The sequence below is a fragment of the Pogonomyrmex barbatus genome, unplaced genomic scaffold (genome assembly GCF_055798465.1).
Source record: "Pogonomyrmex barbatus isolate J1 unplaced genomic scaffold, ASM5579846v1 scaffold16, whole genome shotgun sequence".
Classification (NCBI taxonomy): Eukaryota; Metazoa; Arthropoda; class Insecta; order Hymenoptera; family Formicidae; genus Pogonomyrmex; species Pogonomyrmex barbatus.
Window position 1 is genome coordinate 1,556,656 of NW_028297112.1, and position 21,184 is coordinate 1,577,839.

General features: G+C 35.5%; 1 protein-coding gene and 1 long non-coding RNA gene across 2 annotated transcripts in view; one reads left to right on the forward strand and one right to left on the reverse strand.

Annotated features, from left to right (window-relative positions):
- Nucleotides 1–15,762, forward strand: part of LOC148937123 (uncharacterized) — a 38,933-nt gene extending 23,171 nt beyond the window's left edge. Inside the window, exon 3 of the long non-coding RNA XR_016138644.1 lies at nt 14,611–15,762. This is a non-coding gene — a long non-coding RNA (uncharacterized LOC148937123). The remainder of the gene's footprint in view (nt 1–14,610) is intronic.
- LOC105423506 (pfs47 receptor-like) overlaps nt 1–21,184 on the reverse strand; it is a 101,385-nt gene that overhangs the window by 45,961 nt on the left and 34,240 nt on the right. The gene's annotated exons all lie outside the window — the stretch shown is intronic.

Consider the following 21,184-nt stretch of genomic DNA (forward strand, 5'->3'; position numbering starts at 1 on the left):
ATACATAATATTGAAAGGGACTGTATAATATTCCATACAATAAGCGGATGAGTTTGCGTCATCGACAGCATTTGAAGGATCTATTATTCGCTAAGGTAACGGCGATTTAGGTCACTGTAGAAAGTGGATATTCCTTGTATTAGTTGAAATACTACCGGTAGTTGAGCTAACAATTCGAGCTGTTACGGTCGTTAAACGATATAATTACTGCAATGTTCAATATTATATTACGATGAATTAATTAGCAGTTTTTACAGCTATATATGATGATATCGATTAAATGTCAATTATTGCGTAACTTTCACCAGCCAAAATCATTTCGCGTACGATTTTGATAGAGATTGTCCTATTTATTTTTAAGATCTAATTTAACATTAAATCTCATTTTCAATCATTTGTATTTCCCCAAAAGATTTGAAGATTTTTTCAGTCTATATAAAATTTTATTCAATAAAATTTGATCGAAAAGATTTTAAAAAATGTCAAGGGAAAACACGTTCAAAAAAATCGTCGAAAACTTTTCGGATATCACAAATGTGAACTTTTGTCTTTTCAAAAGAGAAGCCTATAAAAAGACAACGCTTTGAGAACGGTCGACACTTTCATTTCAAGTTGCTCGTCTTTTTTCCACTTCCTTTTTTACAGATGGATACTTTCAGTGTACATCACACTTTCTTTACGTAACGTGTGCTATTGGCTGCGCTCCTTTCGCCTTACCATCGTATTGCACCGATCTACTTACGTTCAATCGTAACAACGACTTTCGAACAAACGAGTACCTTAAAAGGATTAGAAAATCCGCCGGGGAAAAGGAAGAAGGAAGTTCGTGGAAAAAGATATCAGCAGGTTAAATTTGCACTAAAAGGGAAAATCTGAAATTCAATTTCGATTCTTCTCAAGAATTTGATTCGAGAGGGAACGCGCGGTTTTCAACATATCCCTACGAAAGTACGCCGCTTTAATGAGATTTTTGGCATGCGGAAGGGACGAGCTCGACCCCAGAACGACGACTGGCATCGAACGAGCGCAATATTTTTTCTCTCGAAAATCTGGAAGCCTCCCTCCTCACGTTGCGATAATTCTTTTTTTTATGATCGTTCTTTCGGTATTTACCCTCGACTGAGGATTTACGTTGTCGGTTTCTTTAGCGGCGGATTTTCGCATGAAGATCTCGACATGAGCCACTTCGACCTAGCTTATGTGTAAAAAGCAGCCTCATTGACGAAGGAAACTATCTTCCTACTTTTTCGTTTTTTTTTTTTCGGCCGTAAAGAGAGGAGGTTACAAGCCGTTATACACGTAGCTCTTCATTTTATTTACACGTCTGAAAAATTTTATTCGACTGCTGAGATTATTCACATTCTAAAATACTTACATCAATCATTAAATGTGAGGTAAACATTATTGTGGTGAATAATGGGATTACGATTGTTTCAATTAAACGATAAAAATCATTGAGACATTATCTGTCATAAATGTCTATGTCAAGCCCATTTAAAAATTTGCACATTTTATTGTAATTCTACAACTATGTTATTATTATTTAATTTCATAAACAACAGAAAAAATGTAATTATAATTGCACCTTTAATTTATACATTTTAAATAAATTCATGCAATTAATTCTACATGACAAGATTTAATAAAATTACAAAAAAAAATTTCAATATTCATGGGTTACTTAAAAATGTGATAATAATGCTTTAAAAAATATTTCGAAATCTTTCGAAATATTATCAGGCGCAATAAATATATGTCGCGCGTATAAGACTTAGACAGAGAGAGAGAGAGAGAGAGAGAGAGAGAGAGAGAGAGAGAGAATAGTAATTAGAAATTAAATTAAATAAAATGGAAGAGAAATCATTACATCACGTAATACAAAGGCAAAATGAAGGAAAAACGCTCGTTATAGGGAACACTTATAGAACGGATTACGACACAAAAATTGAACGGGCGTTGGAAGGATTGGAGAGGCAATTATTACCGTGAAAAGTACTCTCATATTCTTGATCGGAGAAAAGTTGCATCGCGATAGGGACGGCCTGCAACCGAGCAAATTAGAATCTTGCAATTTCCTTCCAGGAAATATCCCGGAATATTCTACTGAGAAAACCGGTTCGCAAAGCCAATGCATCCTACGAAAATGGATCTCTTCGTCTTCGCTCCCAACAGGGATAGTTATCTCCACGGGAGATTGTTTAACTTACTTTGTATGTTTCCCACGAACATATTATCACGGATTAAACATCTCGTTCAACATTTATTTCGCGGAATCTCGCATAATTACGATAACAACTCGCGCGTTTACGACAGTAACATCGTGCGACATCTAAGATAGAGTTAAACCGGTATACGGAGAATAACTCATTTTATAAAATTGTGCAGCATCCAAAGATTTAATCGAATGTCATGTTAATTAATTATTACGTCAAAGTAAAGTCTGTAGAAGCGCGTATTAAAAAAAGATAAATGCGGAAACGTCAGGGCAGTGCAAATTTAATTAGATAATTCATACGTATTCACTTTGCGCAAATTGCACTATACAAATATAGAGAAAAGGAGAAGGGGGAGAGAGGAGAGAGAGAGGGGATGCATTCTGCTATCTGTATAGCGAGAATATTAATTTCCGGATCCCATACCGCGCGTAACTTCACTCTACGAGTTCGTTTGATTGAACAATTATAATTAAAGCGTGACCGTTCGACCGATTAGGAACGCCACTATCGCGTATATTTGTTCCTCAAAATATTATTTCTACCGCTATGCGTTTACCGCAAAACGTCATTGCGGTAAGTGTTTTTCTTTCCGAAAATTTGCGATGACGTTTTAATCGTTGCAACTCCTTACGGTGTAATCGTGATACGTTTCCGTCAGAATGGCGAGATAAATCAAAAGTTATGGAGAATAAGTCGATTAATTCAGGAGCCGTCACGGTGGTAATGTGTCGATAAACAATAAGTTTAATGTTCACGATAGTTCCGAGTTACGACGGTTCACCGTAGTTACCGGGGAAAACCTAATTTACTAACTTTAATGACGACGTAATCACGACACGAACGCATAGCGCGCACGAGCATAGCGCTTAACAGCAAGGAGAATAGCTCTTCGACACAGAGGCACCAACATAACATCGATTAATGTCGATTGTCGATGTATTTCAATAGATCCGCATGCATATATTTCATAATATATGCACGCTCATACAAATAAAATTATCGTACAAAATCTATAACAAATAGAAAACAATGAATTTAACTTTTCTCATGCGACGTAACTCCTATTTTAAATAATGTCAAATCAAAGGCGTTTAATTTTCAAAATTTTAAAAATTAAAGTATATAGATACAGAAGATACGGTTAGATACTTAGACAGTCATTCTAGAAGTGTTTAAAGTGGAAAAACGGGAGATAGTATTTAACACGGGAATTAATAGAAAAAGTCATATTCGCCGAAGCTAGGAGAATCGTCCTCTAACATCTTGACCGTAAGGAAACGGATCTTTTTGCGATTGAAAGTCGCAGTCGTAAGAAGACCGTTCTTCTTCTTTTTTTTTTTTTTCTTAAGGACTTTCCATTAGTCGGAAGAAAGTCGGATTTTATTGACTATGAAACAGGCTGTATACGCGCGCGAAGGTATGCGCCATGTTGCGCTGCGCCGAGCCGAGGACGACGGCGCGGAGGCAGTAAAAGAGAAGGAGGAAGAAAAGGGAAGAATAATTCTGGTGAACGCCCTCCCTGCCTTGACCTCGGCGACCTCTCGTTGCACTCGCCCGACTCAGGACCAGATTCCTTCGAAGCTCCGAGAACGTACAGACGCGAGTAGGCGCGTGCAGTTGCACCGCGCCATTCCGTATGACGGCGGTGCATTGCCGGTGCAATTGTGAATCCTTCACCATGGCGAGAGAGCGCGGCGATATCGCGGCGATTGCGAATATTTCTCGGCATTTAAATGAGCATCGAGCAAATAAGCAGCAATTTAAGTATTAGCAAATACAAACGAGATGTATTAAACTATTAGCCCAATTGTAAAAGATGTATACCGATGATGGATATTCCATTTCCAGCATTAATTATATTCTTCCTCTCGTTCAGATTTATATTCTTGGATTGATTTGACAAAATACTGTGAGTAAAATATCGTGTTAATGCAATGATATAATAATAATGTAATGTAATATCTAATTGTGATTAAATGCATCCAAAGAAAACACTTTTACACGTGTTTGGAATTTGAGAATTATTTTATGAATTTATGCATTTCTCAGACACTACATGTTGACTTAATTACGTCACTCGATGATGCATAGTACAGCAGCTGCGATTGGATCATATCTCACGGGACGTTCTGTAATCCGATGAACCAGTCCTGTCCGCCAACGTGACAGGATATTGTGTGGCATCCTTGCCCTCTCGTCACACTTAAATTAAAGAAGCAATGTAATAAATCCGACCTGACTGTTAATTACATCCGTATGCTGCGTAATTAAAAACTAGTGACGAGAAAAAGAAAGAGAGAGACAGAGAGACAGAGAGAAAGAGAGAGAAAGAGATTTATATATAAATCAACTTAACTTTTAAAAGTAATCAACAGGGTTGACAGATGGCCAGCTCAATCTTTCAATCAACAATCATATATGATATAACAATGGTGCATCATTGCACACGTCTCCGTCATTATTAAAATATCTGATTGAAATGCGAATGTTTGTTCTTGCCGCAATGATCATTATCATCGCTGACTTTCCGCTGCATCAATTTTAAATCACCCCTCGACGTTTGGAATATCGGGGATCGATACAATTCTCTCTCTCTCTTTTTTCTCAGTACAATGGTCTCGCGCTTTATTATTCCGCGAGATGGAATTTAAATAAAAAAGGAGAGCAACTCGAGCGAAGCGGATGAAAGGAGGGGAAGCGGGACGAAAGACGCAAAATCCGGGGAGGGGTTCTTGTGTGGAGAGGTAATTCTGGTTGCAAGGGACATCTGTCACCGCGTGAGATGCAAATTAGTCGGCGGAGGCAAGAAACACCCGTCTCGGGACAACGCATTTCTCTCTCCCGTGTCGTCGAGTTTCTCTTCTCGTCTAAAAGTCGCGTCGGCGTTTGCATTAAGTAATGCGTATCAGGAAAAAGCGGCGTGAATGAATTCATGGAGACTTTATCTGACGACGGCACCTCGGATGACATCGGATTGAGGTTCGCCGCGCTCTGCCGACGACAACATGGCCGAGATGCGTCTCTCATCTCCTTATATTATTGATTAAGCGACCGCTTTCGCAGCGCGACGTTATACTTGTTGCTTGGATATTCCTCTTTGGGAGACGCCAAAGTCGGATCAGTACACATAAATCGGCTTGGGTAAGGGCATCCGAGTAAACTTTCGTGTCTCTGGACTGATTTAAGTCGCTGATGACTTACTTAGACGGCTCCATTAGATGCGCAAACATTTTCGCGAATTTAAAAACTCGTATCGAAAACTAAATACCGCTGTCGAACCAGCGCGCTTCCAATTACATGACAAATGAATTCGTTTGGAGGAGCTTTGTTCGCTGCGAAGAAAATACAATAGGCGTAGAGAAATTAATATTTTTCTACGTCTGTTATATTTCTTCGCCATCGCAAGTGGATCGTGTTTTATTGTCTGATAAGACTAAATAAATTGCTCGTATTTCATCTCTGAGAAAATGCTACTGATATCCTGTGTATTTTCAAGATATGAGGTTACGTCACGATAAAGAAAATATCGCTTCTTCGCCTTCGTATGATATATGTTTCTTCTTTTATGTTCATAAAAACATTTCACGCAGTTTTCTATTACGAAAGTTGTAATATTGTAGATGTAACATTTTGCAAATCTATGAATACCATTTTTTGAGAAAAATTTCATGATACTCTCAGCGTTCTATATTAACATTTTCTTTTTATGAATTATATTTCGTGTTTCGAAAATATTACGAAAGTTTTATGGAGATTGAAAATCTTATCAGATCGTGATCATCTTGAATGCATACGTCTACACCTTTTTAACACATACTCCTCACAAGCCCTCCACTTTTTTCTCACAAAATCCTTTCATCTCAGGATTTCTTATCTTCTAATCCGATTAATAAAATTTTTCTTGGACAGAGGGATTCCAAAAGTAAAATAAAAATTTCACACTGAGCACTTGGCAATTTCCTCATTTATTTTCTCTTTGCCAAAATCTTATTCCCAGGCGGCATATTGCTCAACATTTTCCGATTATATATCTCGTTCGCGGAAAAGTTCTCTCTCTTTCTCGTTCCCCATTACGGATGGAGAACGACGCCATGGCGGAAACCAATAAATCCATTGAACGTCGTGCCTCATACGTCACAGCGAAGTCGGTGCGGGGCGCGGCGGTGCCGGGGAAAATGCGAGGAGAGCCGCAGGGAGGAACTGCGACCCGTAAAATTTCCCGGCAAAGTCATTCCGCGTTTACGGTGGCCCCATAAACATGGGGAAACGTCGTTACATCCGTAGCTGCCCGGAGAGGATTTTACGATAGTGGTACCTGGCCCTCCACCCACCCTGTCGTTCCTCCGATCTGCCACGCTCGAAATTCTCGCGCTCGCACCATTCGTGTGCTCTGAGCTCCTCGTGTGAGAGATAACGCCCCTCAATCGCAAATAATTCCCGTGTTCCGACAGGCGCGTGCTCGCGCCGAGGGTTTCGCACTTGCCGAATAACAAGTTCATTATTATATTAGCGAGATATTACGCGGGGGTTGATTTCCCGGAAGGCGAATCCTCGTAAAGTCACTGCGCGAGAAGCGAAACTATGCTCTTTAAAAACAATTAGGAAATTATAGCTTATAGTGTGTATATTATCTATTAAACATCTCGTTTTCGGAACATTTTTGCATATATATATACAATTATATACAATTATTTATTCCTCTTTGATCATCCAAATATATTCTGTAACACTATTACGATTTCGAATCATCCTATATAACTAAGCACGCATAACGATTGTAATACGATGGTAAAATCAAGATACTATCCTGTCGCGATCTAATAGAATCGATAAGGAGAAAAGTGAAAGGATGTGCGAACACTGCGTCGACTACAATTTATCGATATTATTACTATTACATGGAACGTGAGAAGCTTATTTGTCCCAGTTACAGAGATCTCCGATAATTCGAGAAAGGATCATCTGGATTCTCTGCGCGAAGAAAAGGGGAGACTAATAGCCATTATGTCCCGGGGTATTAAAACAAGACTTATTTCAGTGTGCCTATCGAGATGTTCGTGTAATTGGGCGATCGTAATTGAGGAAGGTATTAATGTGAGATTTCTTTCGTCGATAAATCTTACAAATGCTCATAAGCACATCCAACATAAGATATATCTTCTTAAAAATAGCAAGACAATTACATTTCGAAAACAACACAAAAAGCAAAATATTCTAATTTACATAATATATAAATATTACAATTACATATATATATATATATATATATATATACGTAGAAATTTAATTCACGCAGTAAATTATACTAACAATTCCGACAAAAAACTTATATAAATTATAAGATAAAGGTAAAATAAAATATCTCTTTGAAATAATGTCTGCAATATGAATCTCTTCCTCCTAATATAATTATAAAAAAAAAGCTATATTGTTCATTGTAAAAATTACATTATAAAAAAATCATAGGAGCATCTCACATTTAATTGCAGAATATGCAGTCTTTAATCCGTTATGGTCTATGCACAGCGACGAGGAGGATAATGGTTGCAAATCGCTTGATCGAATCGATTCAACAGAGACGAGCGGAGACGCTATAATTAAACACCTGGAAATTGTATCACAGCGTTGCGCGTTCGTGGGAACGCAAGTATTGCACGTGGTACGAACATGGCTCTTGTCTCTCACACACACACACACACACACACACACACACACACACACACACACACACACACACACACACACACACACACACACACAACACACATACACAAACCATACACACTACACAACAAGCACAGGCCTAGAGACTTTAATCGGCCGTAAAAGTGGCTAGCAACAAGTGGGTAGAGCTTTGCGTCTTCAAGAGCTTCGCCAGACGCGGCATGGCTATTGATCTGAGAGACAATACCTAAAAAAGAATGATTAGCGTATTTCTGTATCGGCGAAGAAGCGACATTCCAACAACTCCTTGGCCTCTTAAATTTTTTCTTCTTCGGCGATCCATTATCGATAACGCGACGTTTTCCGATTAAGAAGCCGAAAAAGAAAACGAACGAACTGTCGATTTTATTGATGGATATAGCTTATAAATTATGAACTACGTTTTAATGTTTATTTTTTACTATCATTAATTAATCTCACGTATTGCAGCGCATTTATACGAGGTACGTTGTCTAAGAAAATTTACTTAGTTATTTTTTGCTTAAATAACAGTTATCAGAAACCAATAATTTCAAATACGTAATATTGATAATTTTATTTTAGTTTAGATATATTTATTTGCCATATTTTCGAACACATTTATACATATTTATTTTAGCAATTAATTTTTAGAAAAAACTATATTTCAAAACTATATTTGTGAGCAATAGAGAGCTTGGAACATGTTAAATTTTCTAACATTTCCAAATTATAAGTTATGTATCAAATGTTAAAGTAACGTTTCTATCGTTTCTTATATTTTTTATAAATAATCCTTTACAAATAATCCTTTAAAAAGGTAAATAAAAATTTTTTGTAATCTTATTTAGATTCTTAATATAATATAATGATTGGTGTTTTAAGATTTAAAATTTTATTAGTATTATGTAAGACGTACGTTATGAATGATTACGGAGTGGAAGTAAATAATTATTAATATGTAATCACATAAATCGGAAAGGGATCAAGCCGTTTGTGTATCGAACACCTGCTTGAGGCTATGGTGAATATACGGTTAATACAAGCTGCCCTAGTTTCATCGATCGCTTTACCCGCCACATTCCCTGGTGTATCCTGTTTGAATTTAAATTACGTATGCGAAGTCGCGTATACACGTCAACGCGAAACTAATAAATTAAGGAAATATGTCGAAGTCAATGTGAATTTACAAAAATTCTTCGCTACATAAAATTCCAGTTAAAATAAAAAATATTTTTAATTATAGAGAGTTTTCATAAATTCGACAAAATAAAATGTTCTCGTCTAACAAGAATTTTTCTCTAGTTTCAATATTGACGTAACATAGTGGGTTTGTATGGCAAATAAAAATAATTTTTACACATATTTTTCGTTTTCCTCACAAACTAGCCAGCTCTCGAATTGAAAAAAACATTAATATTTTTTACTGGACTAAATCGTCAGAAAATGACTATTTTAATAACAAACTATTAATTGCTGTTCAAAATTATGAATAGAAATTCGATTCTCTTACTTCCTTTATCAATCACTTAATGTATAATCATTAACGTGTAATCATTAGTATCTGTGTTTCGATCTTCCTTCTCTCTTCGTCTTCTCCCGCATAGTTCTTAGTATTACTCGAAATACCACTGAGTCCACTATTTCACCAACATCGCAAACAATTACCATTATTTGTCGGACTATTAGACAATAGTGGTAAACAATCTGTGTCCATCTGGCGTAAAGCAATTACTACCGTCGTCTTCGCTTATATACATCCGGCAATGAATTTTACAATGACCTCTATTCACACAAATTTCATCAATGCACTTCAAATCACGTCAGAATACATCATTACATTCTTCCGATCACGAATGGATAATTTATTAAATAAATAACAACAAGGATACATGTATTTATATTATTTAAATAAAGCTAATTATTTCGTTTAGGACCATTCCGCATTACAAATAATGCACTCAAGTAAGAACAATCGGAACAAACACGGTTCACGGTTCATAAAATATCAAAGTAAAATTGACGCCTTGCACCCTTGAGAATGTAATGAAAATAAAAAGTAGTTGTAGTTTCCATCAGCAAAAATTGCCGTTTCTCTGATATATTTAATTTTGACTTTTTCGAATAATTCGATTGCACTATTTTCTCCTAATTATTTATCGCTTCTTCAAACGACGCAGTCTTCACAAGCTGTCGCGTGCTAACTATTATCATTTCCATTGGGATTTGCGAAAGGATGACAAAGTAGCTCTATCATTTCAACAATGAATCGCATCGTCCGACGCACGCGGTGCACTGAGTCCCAGCTGTCGCAGCCACCTCTACATGGGCATGGTGCATATGTCCGAGTGATAGAAAGAGAACGAGGAAGGGAAAGAAGACAACGAAAATAATGTATACATAATGTATACATGCGCCGACGTGCAGGTCTAACATGTGTGTCTCAATTACGTCAATAGGTAAGATCACCTGTGCGAACTCGACGATGCTGCTCTTTAACCTTCCTATGTACAAGAGTATCTACCTCCAAGCAGTTCATCGTATGTACAGATTGAACGATCTATTAATAACTGAAGTAGCCTGTTGCCTGTTAATGTCTCAACGAGAAGCGAGAGATCTCACTGACGGCATGACTTTGTGCCGCAAAGTCTTTTTTTTTTTTTTAACTTTGTTATTCCAGTTAAATTTAAGTCCGATAAGAATTGAATTTAACTCGTTTTTCTAGAATACGTTTATATTGAATTTTTATTTTGCACAATTTTACTTTTTTATTTTTATTTTAAGTTAGCAAAATAATTGAAACGGTGATCTGGTTAAAAAAAAAGCGGTCCAAAAAAACGTATTAAATGTAAGTGAATACAATAAACAATAAGTATAACAACAAATAATTAGATATGTATAATTAGATCAAATTTTGACTATACGTAACTATGTGATATAAAATATAATGGTATCACAAATCAACAATTATTTTTCATAGATCATTTATTAGTATAGTTATGAAGTTTCACTTAAGGTGTTCTTGAAAATTCTTCGTGGATAAAATTGATTAAATTCTTTTTTTCTCAACACATTACGAGCAGTAAGCAATGGTATAACAAAAATAGAATCTCTTTTTGCGCAGCAGCCATCACGTGTAACATATAGTCATGCTTACGCCAGCGAGAAAACAGCTTAAAGCCCCTCGTGGGTGGTTGAGATAAGAGATCTTAAGAATCAGTACTTGCTTGCAGTGGGAAATACGTGACGTTAGCTTGCACGACGGGATACGTCACTCTGGCAAAGGACGCAGCTTAACTAATACGTCGCTCGTACAACACAACTATTTCCAGCAACGTGACAATTTCAAGAGTACAAGCGAGCACACGATTTTCGAAGCGAGAGAGAGAGAGAGAGAGAGAGAGAGAGAGAGAGAGAGAGAGAGGGGGGGGCACAACGACGATCTGCCTTGACAAGTTTCGCTATAAGAAAAAAATCATCCCCGAACTGACCGAGGGAGTTAAAGGGCGCTCGTGGACAAAAACACTTTACGTGATCTCGCATCGCGCACGAAATTGGAGTACTCTGGACTAGCGTGGAAAACTTCCGGTGCGGCGATAAAGGGTCACTTTTATCCTTTCGGGGTGATTACCGGCGGAGAAAAACTCGCCGCCCACAAACTCGGTCTTCCCTTCACCCTCGGTATTGCGCCATTGTGCGCGAACTCGCGTCACTTTAGAGGGAATATGCTCTTAAAGATAATAGTACTACAATGTCCCCGCGGACGTTATTAAGTCTTCCTTTCTCTCGTCGTGACCTGTTATCACAGATCATTTCGACGAGAGCAGATTGATCCTGTTACCACGTAAGACTTTGGAGTCGAAGAGAGACCGAGACATTACTTCGTCGGTTGCGAGCTGAGAAATTTCCTCGTTTTCAAGCAACGACAGGACAGAGACAGGTCGCAATAAAACGTCTAGCTCGAAGACCGACCAAATTGAATTTGTTCACGTTTATTTCTTCGCTTGATTTTATTTAGTAGTCAACCATTACGGTCCAGAAGACAGTTCAGAATAATTTTTAATTATAATTACTTTTTATGATATTATGATATTATACATCGTATGATTATACTTTGTGCCACAAGAATATAAATTTTGTAGTTTATTCGTGTTTTTAGAATAATTAGAATAATATTATGCAATGTAAAAGTTCTAAGTATTCTTTTCGCAAACAGTGTGATATTAAAATTATCGATCTTTTGATGTTTTAACAAACAATCTTTTTGAATCGATGTAATTATCTCCATTAAAATTACCTTCATACCGGGAAATAAATACAATATTTTAAATGCAACAATTAATTAGTAAACTAGAGATACGGAAGAAAAAAAATAATATTTTATTCAATGTTGGTATCGAGGTTTGGTTTGTGTACTCTTTAACTCTAATAAAATTTCATATATATCGCAAATATCGGGATGCGCTTCAAAGAGATGACACGAACTTTAGTGGGGTTAGAGACGTGTATACGTGTACCCACCAAAAAAATTACTTCATTAATAATGAATGATCGATGTTCACCTCGTGACGTAGAACTGTCGGACAAAAACGAGAGAAGTGTGATGTATATAGTTTGTAATATGCATATTAAGAGAGGTAGCTGCAGTCCGCAAAAGTTTCGGCATAATTTAAGAGCACTCGTTCATCTTGCGTATTTTGCATCTTGCATCTGCGAGATTCAAAAACGACTCGAGTAGTGTCTGTCTAAAGGAGAATGACAAAATGTGCGATATATATATATATATATATATATATATATATATATATCGCACATTACTCATACATCGATATATATATATATATATATATATATATATATATATATCTATCGATTACTCATACATCGATGTCTTTTTATATATATTTTCTTACTTAAATTATGTATTGAATTGTAACGAAAGTTTGTAATATAATAAAAATTGCAAGAAAATTATTACATTATGTTCTCTGATCTAAGATATATAGAATATCTTTCCAATGTCTCGTAAATTATTTTTAATTAAAATTGCAATTTGTTGCGGTTTTCTTTCACTGTTAAAGTCTTTCTAAAAAGAATTAATTATAGTTTTGCATAATAATAAATAGAAAAGTTAGATTGTAAGGAAAATTTATTTAACGTAAATTTCAAGATAATTATTACATTACGCTCTCTCATATAAAATATGTGACATCTTTCCAATGTCTCGTGTGGATTATCTTCAATTAGAATTGCAATTTGTCGGCGATCTTCCTTCACTGTTAAAATCTTTCTTTAAAAAATTGTAGCTTTGCATAATAAATAGACAATCGAATACCCAAGAAATTTAATTAAAGCCAATTGAATTTTAATTACAAATACAATTTATAATATAGACTGTAATTTATTAAAGTCACTAACAGTGGTGAAGAAGGAAAAGAGACGGAGAGAAACAATCTTTCGGAGCAAAATTCAATATATATATATATATATATATATCGTTAATGATAGTCCATTTTCGAGAAGCAAGTTTGAAAATGTGGCTCGGAGCGAGACACGAGAAAATCGATGGCCATCTAGAGGATGATAACCAATCTCCGTGCTTCCCGCGCCGACACGTGAAATCAACAGACCGATTAATAAAAGGACTGTACCGAGATTACGCCGAATTGTAATGCGGTCGAAATAATTACCGAATTCGACGGACGGATTGATGGGCGGCTCGCGATAAATTATTCACGCGCGCGCAATTAGACGGGCCGCCAAACCAGCGTAATTGCGTCCGCCGGCCGCGCCCGATAATGCACAGGAAACGATGTTAAGCGGCAGAAAGACCAGCTCGTATTTTATGTACATTGCCTAGCGAGCGCCTGTAACGACTAGTAGTGTTACATTCAAATATCTCATGACAAGATCTCCCTCTGCTACATCGTACGTCCAGGGTCAAAAAATTGCGCGAATTTCGTTCGACACAAGCGTTTTTTTAGCGCAATTGATATCATTGTATAATTCCTGACTTTATGTCACGATAACAATGTTGGAAAAATTTGAAGAAATTAATTAACGAAATAATTAATACAACGCAATGGCCGCTAATCTCTTTAAATAGTTGCAAATTTCTTCACACGTAGATGTGTGATATTAACATTTTTTTTCATATACAATTATTATGTAGCTAAATTAATTGTTATATCTAAAATGACACCAGTATTTCCAATAATTATTATATCAAAGATACATAACATTGACTGCGTAATAAATTTGCTATTAATATTATAGTAAACAGTTCCCTTTATTAATAAGTTTAATAAAAAAATTTTAAAATAATTATTTGCAAGCTGTAATTATTCGCAATTTGAATTTCGCTCTTGTTTATTAGATTATCGTAAATTCTACTATATCAAATTTATTGCAAACCGATTGGAAGGTTCCAGCTAAAATAAATAAAATCTCTGCTTTTCAATTACATTAAATTTCTCAATTAGATCAGAGTGTCAAGGGATTCTATCATTCTTGGACGGTGAAAAAACGCGAAACGGTGCTTTAACCTTGTTAGATAGATGAGTCCGAGTGTCGGGTCGAAGGCCGCGCGCGGCGAAGGTCATTTTTTTCCTATGTCGCCCTCTCTCTTTGTGCGCCCAGAGAAAGGGCTCCCACGGGGGAGAGGAGAGGTAGCGAGTTAGCTCCCAACAGACTTTCCCTTTTCTGTTCGCAGGTCGGACGTGAGCGAGCAACTTCCGGCTGGATACTGAATGGAAGGACAGTGCTCTCACCTTTATTTGCTCTGTAGAATGGCATTGCGTTTTCTCGGAGGGCGAGAGAGAGAGAGAGAGAGAAGAGAACCGATTCGTATTGCGACCGGTCCCTCTCGACAAAGAACAATCAATACTCGACTCATTTAAAGTATCTCCCTCGACGAAGTTTTCAAACTCCGCACTTGTAAATTTAATCTGCTCATTCTTAATCTCTTCATGTAAAGTTTGAATAAAGTTTTAAATAATATTTATGTTTATGTGATATTTATGTGCTTTTGCAGATAAAATTGCACTTGCGACAGTCGATTTAAGTTTTTAATAAACAGCCGAAAGTAAAAGTATTTTTAATTCAATATTTTCCTCAACTTTTGTTTCGATTATTTATATAGATTAGCCCATAAAAAGTTCAAGGTGAAATGTATTGCGTGTTACTCTTCGTCGAATTCAATTTTCCATCGAGTCAATTTTCCCTCAAATTCCCGGAAATATCCTTCTCGTGCAGTTCATATTTCATTATTAACACGAAATATCGTGCCAGAAGCGTCGACTTTTGCAAATTCGCAATTTCTGATTGGAAGGGGAATATCACGGGAACAAATTCCCTGATGTGATACATAAAGTTCCGTCTGTCATATACAAAATCGTCGCCGAAACTTTGCATCTTTAGTTTGCCGCGGTTAAAACTTTTCGACGAACTTAAAGAAATGATTGAATTTTTCGGAAGACTCTCCCTCCGGAATGAATCATCCCCTTCTGCCTCGTCTATGAAAAAAATATGACTTCGACGAGAGAAGAGCAAATGCCTTTCGCGGTTTCTGGAAAATCGCATATTCCGCTCACGAACCCTGCGTCGAGTCGGTCGCTTTTTTCCCTCTTGAAAAACTCATTTTAGCCGAAACGCTTCGCGTTGCGTATCGATTGAACCGTATTTCGTGTGTCTTCAGTCTGTAATTCGCGTTCTGTGCTGATTGCACAGAGCAAATATCCGACTGTGAATGTGTTTATATTACAGAATTATGTATTGACGTGAATTACAGACTGTTATGTTACGCACAAAATAATAGGACTTATGAGTTTGCTTTCACACACCAGACTGACAATAATGAATTCGAAACTGCTATTAAAACACATAAATTAATGTTAATAATTCTTATAGGAATGGAAATGTAAATATTAAATAACTAAAAATTTAAATAATAAATACATATAAATACAATAATATATACATATTATTTTCGACAATCTCAGATAAGAAAATAAAAAAAGGAATATGAATATTAAATGTTTTAAAAAAAACTAAAACGAGAGCAAAAATTATACAATTGAGGAATTAACTCGCGAAATAAAACACATTTATCGCCCATACAAGTAAATTCGGGTTATATACGCGTGTTTATTAATTCTCCGAAATTCTTGGAAATAGGGCAACATGTGCGAATGGCGAACGAATTATACCAATTTGATGGTTTACAACTCTCTGGTGTAATATTCGTATTTGTCTCCGAATTTGCTTGACACATTGAAATCAAATCGTTCGCTGCACTGACAAGCGAACAATTCTGGACATTCACGTCAGGTTACCCGTCATTAATTCATGTCGGTTAGTACGTGCAGCAATCGCCAAAAGGCATACCTGTCGGAGTACTCGGTAAATATGCTTTTTTTCGTTATGTAATCATTTACACTATTTTTTTCAATTATTTTATTTGGATAGAAAATAATCTTGATTATTAAAATATAATTATTGAAAACATCAATGTGCTTTTATTTTCTTAATACATATTTCTTTCTCCAAAGTAAAATTGGAAAAAATTCGTGGTGAAAATAAAAGACAATGAAAGACAAATTATCTCTAAATCAACGATTCAAACAATTCGGAGCATAATGCAAGATACATTCAAATTTCACAATCGCTAAAGAACTAATTACCATCTGTGAATATCAACAATAATTTACAATTCCCGTTCTATATCGTTTCAATTTCTATGCCAAATGAATAAATCGCATAAAATATCGAGTTTGATAAACAATCGTTGCCGTGATACGTTTATGCGCGAGTTAATTAATCGCGCGAGCTGATAATCACTAATTGTTCACAGGAAATCGCGTTTCGAGAAATAATAACACAACACACAAAGCAATTCGCGCTGTTATCCATCCGCTCGAGGCTCGCCGCGCGGATGGCGACAAAGTTACCGCGTGTATGTATGTACACGAAACAACGTGCTATATACCGCAAAAAACGAGCGTACATCAGCCAATTCAAAATAACATGTATTACAATGTATAATACATGTAAAACAAAGGCAGATTATTTTGTTTTTTGCATAACGAATTAATTTCAATGGGCTATTGCATGTTAAATTCAATTTTTTATTTGGAGAACAAAGTTTATCTTGTTTTAATAAAAAGAATTTATTTTTTTCTCTGTTTTACATAAACTGATTTATCGTTACCACTCTTTATCTTTGAAATATAAAATTTTTATATTTCAAGATAAATGAACCTATATTAATTTAATTAATCAAGAAAATAATATTTTAAACGCTTAAAAATTACTTATATGTATATAAATGTAATGCTTACATTCTTCTTTATTAAAATTTAATAAATTAAAAAAATAATAAATGTGAAAATGTATAAATATATTTAAGAAGATTTTTATAATATTTCTGTGAGTTAAATAAAATTAAAGTACAAAAATTTTTTTTAATATAAAATATTCAAAATAATTTTTTAAAATTTGTTAAAAAAAGATATGCTTTTAAAACCATTATTTTAATATTATTATTTTCTTTTATGTACACTTATTATTTCGTATAACTGTTTTTTGTATATATGAGATGCCGACTAAACTCTTTCAAACATTTTCCACGTCTTCCGCGTCTTCCTTTACGTTTGCTCGCGGAAAATTCGTGGCTAACACTTACGAACGTTCGTCTCTGTCTCTTCCGAAGAGATCTCTGAAATATTCATTAGTGCAGAGATTTTCGTTCAGACGTTCTTTTGCATCATGTTCGTGTCTCGCTACTACGATTCGAGACTATGTCAGGATGTCGCAGTGCGGTATGCACGTGCGAGCCAATAAAACCGGACTTTTGCTGTGGTTTAAGGTGGTGAACCTCGAAACTGTGGCTGCAACTTTAAATCCCGGATTCGCGCGAAGTTCATAAGCCTCCGAAAAAATGCAAATGTAAAGAGCTTACAGTCATTAACCTAAGCCAATAAAAGACACTTCGAGAAAAATCTTTTCACGATTTCGCCGCACGATCTATTTTATGTTGAATTAGATTTCAGGATTTGAAGAATTCAAGCGAATTTAAACCGATTAAAGAAAAGTAGAATAGATATTTCTATCATTGTTATAAACGTTAATTAACGGTTTGACTGGCAAATTCTAAAAAAAAACTTTATTAAATTATTGAGCTCATGCTCTAATTGATATTGAATGTGTTTCAAAGTAAAATTTAATTTACACAACATTTTTATCATATATCATAATATTTGTAAATTTCTAAAAATCTTTCTTTTCGTGCACTTTTACTTCGTTTTCTTTGTAAGAAGAATAATCTAATTCACAGCGGAACGGCTTAAAACCTGTTGGTACGTGCTGTCAAAAAAAAATCAGTTTGCAGCGCTCACAGCGGGATCACTCAATTTCTTAATTGCACTTAATTTAATAGTCTGCAGTAATAGCCCTCTGTTTTCATGCGGGTAATCTCACCCTTTCTCGCGGGATTTGCGAGGGATAGAGAGCCGTTAGATTGTCGGACGAGGTCTGTCCCCGTTACAACCTCCCTGCGAGCGTCTCGGCACGCGTGTAACCGGTGCCGATACAACGTCAGGGAATCACCTCAATTAACGGCGTAACCGTGAGCTATTGTTTCGGCCGGAACACATACAGCATGCTGCTCTGTATGCAGGTACGGCACGTTCAGCCAACCGTTGGAAATCGAGGCACATTGCAAACGCGACACACTGTAGCGATGTCCAATGTCCGATAATCGCCTCTATATGAAGCAAAACGTCCCCGACCGATCATAATCAGCTGATGTACATGTATTATATATTCGTAAGTTTACAGTCCATTCGTGGACTAATTGTAGGAGCCAGAGAGACTATTCGGTCTCTGTGCTTATCCACGCCAGAGATCGATCGCATTCTGTATATTCGCATATTCCAATATCGACACCTGTCAAATCTTTCGATATCAATGAAGATTCAAATTTATTCCAAATAAATAATATACGATCCAAATATAAATATTCTTATTTCAAATAAAATTGATGTTAATTGATCTTATAAAATTCCTTTCTAAGAGAGAGAGAGAGAATTAAGGAATTAAAATATTCCAACAAACACGCAGAAGAGTAAGAGAGAATTATTTAACTTTAAATAAACTCAAAAGTGAATAGTTTTAAAGTGAATCTTCAGACTCAATTATGAAGTCGACAGGTCGCACGAGTGATTTGAAAAGATCTTGATTTAGACGTTGAATCAACGTCGGCCCCATGCTGATTTTCGATATCGATCGATGCGCTTTAACGATCGACGAGGAAGGCCGGAAAGCTCGAGCCGGCTGCTTGTCTCGCTCCAGTGATTTCGAGGGTTTGTCGCCCGCGTTCCTCCCTTATCCCTCTTCCCTCCGTTCTTATCCCGAAAGGAATTTAATCAGACTACCCTTCGAATCGAGTCGACTCGAACCAAATTGAATCGAATAGCTTGTAGCGGTAGGGACGAAAATTTCTCGCGGCGAATGAAAAGACACCCTCACGAAATATTTGACGAGTTTGAGCGAAAATAGCGAATTGCGCGGGAAAACATCATAGAAGAGAACGAACGAAGGAAGAGGGGGAAGAAGATACCGTATTTCCGATAGACGATAAATTTTCCGTCGATTCCTCGAAGTTGCTCGAGGTTGCTCAAAAATGCGAAATGAATACGTTAACGTCAGTCAAGAGTAATAACGAAATGCACAGAAACTTTTTTTGCATTATTAAACACTACGACACACTCGCGCATTTATTTTTTGATATTATATATTTTTCAATTAAATATAAGTACAAATCAATGTTATCGATTTGTGTCGCAGCTATGTATATGTCTACACCGTACTATAAGCAGCTGTCGTGTGACATGGAGAAAATTACTTATATAATCGTACATCCTCAACATTTAATTGAATACAAAATACTCGGAAGAAGATAAAAGAAAATAAAATATTTCCGTGCCAAACTTGTAATCTTTGTATTTATGGTGACAACTATACATGTACGTAAAAGGTTAAATACAAACTGTTAAAATGCACGAACTTCGTGCTGACAGTTATATACACAACACAAAATGAGCAAAATAAGAGAATAAATCAGCAATGCGGAAGGACAATTAAAAGCAATTAAATCTCTTAGTTTTTTGTGGAATATTATTATAGTGCCGCATAAGAGTTATTGTTATCGCATAATCTCATTATGATCGGATAATTAAATATATAATAGAATTATTGAATAATATTTATTTAGCATTTAATAAAAAGTATTGCAATAGTTGAAGACCAAAGTTGGAATACAACAAAATTATAAACTCATTATCCTTTGATAATCTTTCAAAGGTTAGTTTATATTGGACAGCTAGCTTAGCTTTGTAATTAATGCGTTTTCATGCTAAGAATATGCGACCTAGTGCAAAACTAGAGCAGTATTTTACGTAATTATTTCTCGACTTGTACCGCCTTGAGCGCCGCTTATTTTCTCTTCCTTCCACATTGTTTCCCCTTTATCACGCTAATTCGAAAATACCATATTTTCTCGTTTAAATGTCGGACAATGTTTTCCAAACATTGAGAGAATAAACGGTCGTCCATATTCTGTTGCGACCCACAAGAATTCTATTCCCAAATAAGATACACAATTTTGATAAAATGAAGCAATTAATAAATCTCCGGTGTTTTATTAAAATATTTCTAAAAGCATTAAAAATAAAATACTTATTCTTCACAATAAATTATAATATAATAATTTAAATGTGGCCAATGTTAAAGATATTTGGATTAGATCATTATTATAAAAATAATCGTTCGTAATTATCGTAATTATCTATTATTATATATCATTTCGATTATAATAAAATGAATTACACCAAACACTTTCGACGATATTTGTCGATATGTTTGCAAATTTTTACATTCCATATAAAATTTCCATATAAATTTCCATATAAATAATATGCTGTGAATTTAAGAATTAATTTTAAATTCCAGTCATAAAAAGGCACTGTAAGACTTTAAAAGTTGACGTATAAAACTTTAATTGTTAATGCTTTTCCGCAAAGCTGATTGTTCTTTCGCTTTGCTCATTTCGTGTTACGAGTTGTTAAATGTTAATATTAATACTTGTATAATTGTAAGTTTTAGTAATAAAGTTATATGTATAGTATGTGATGTATAAATATTTTATATAAAAATATATAATGTTAAACGTATAAATAGCGCATACTTTAATTCTAGTCACTTTAAAAAATCAGGTGGAGAAAACATTT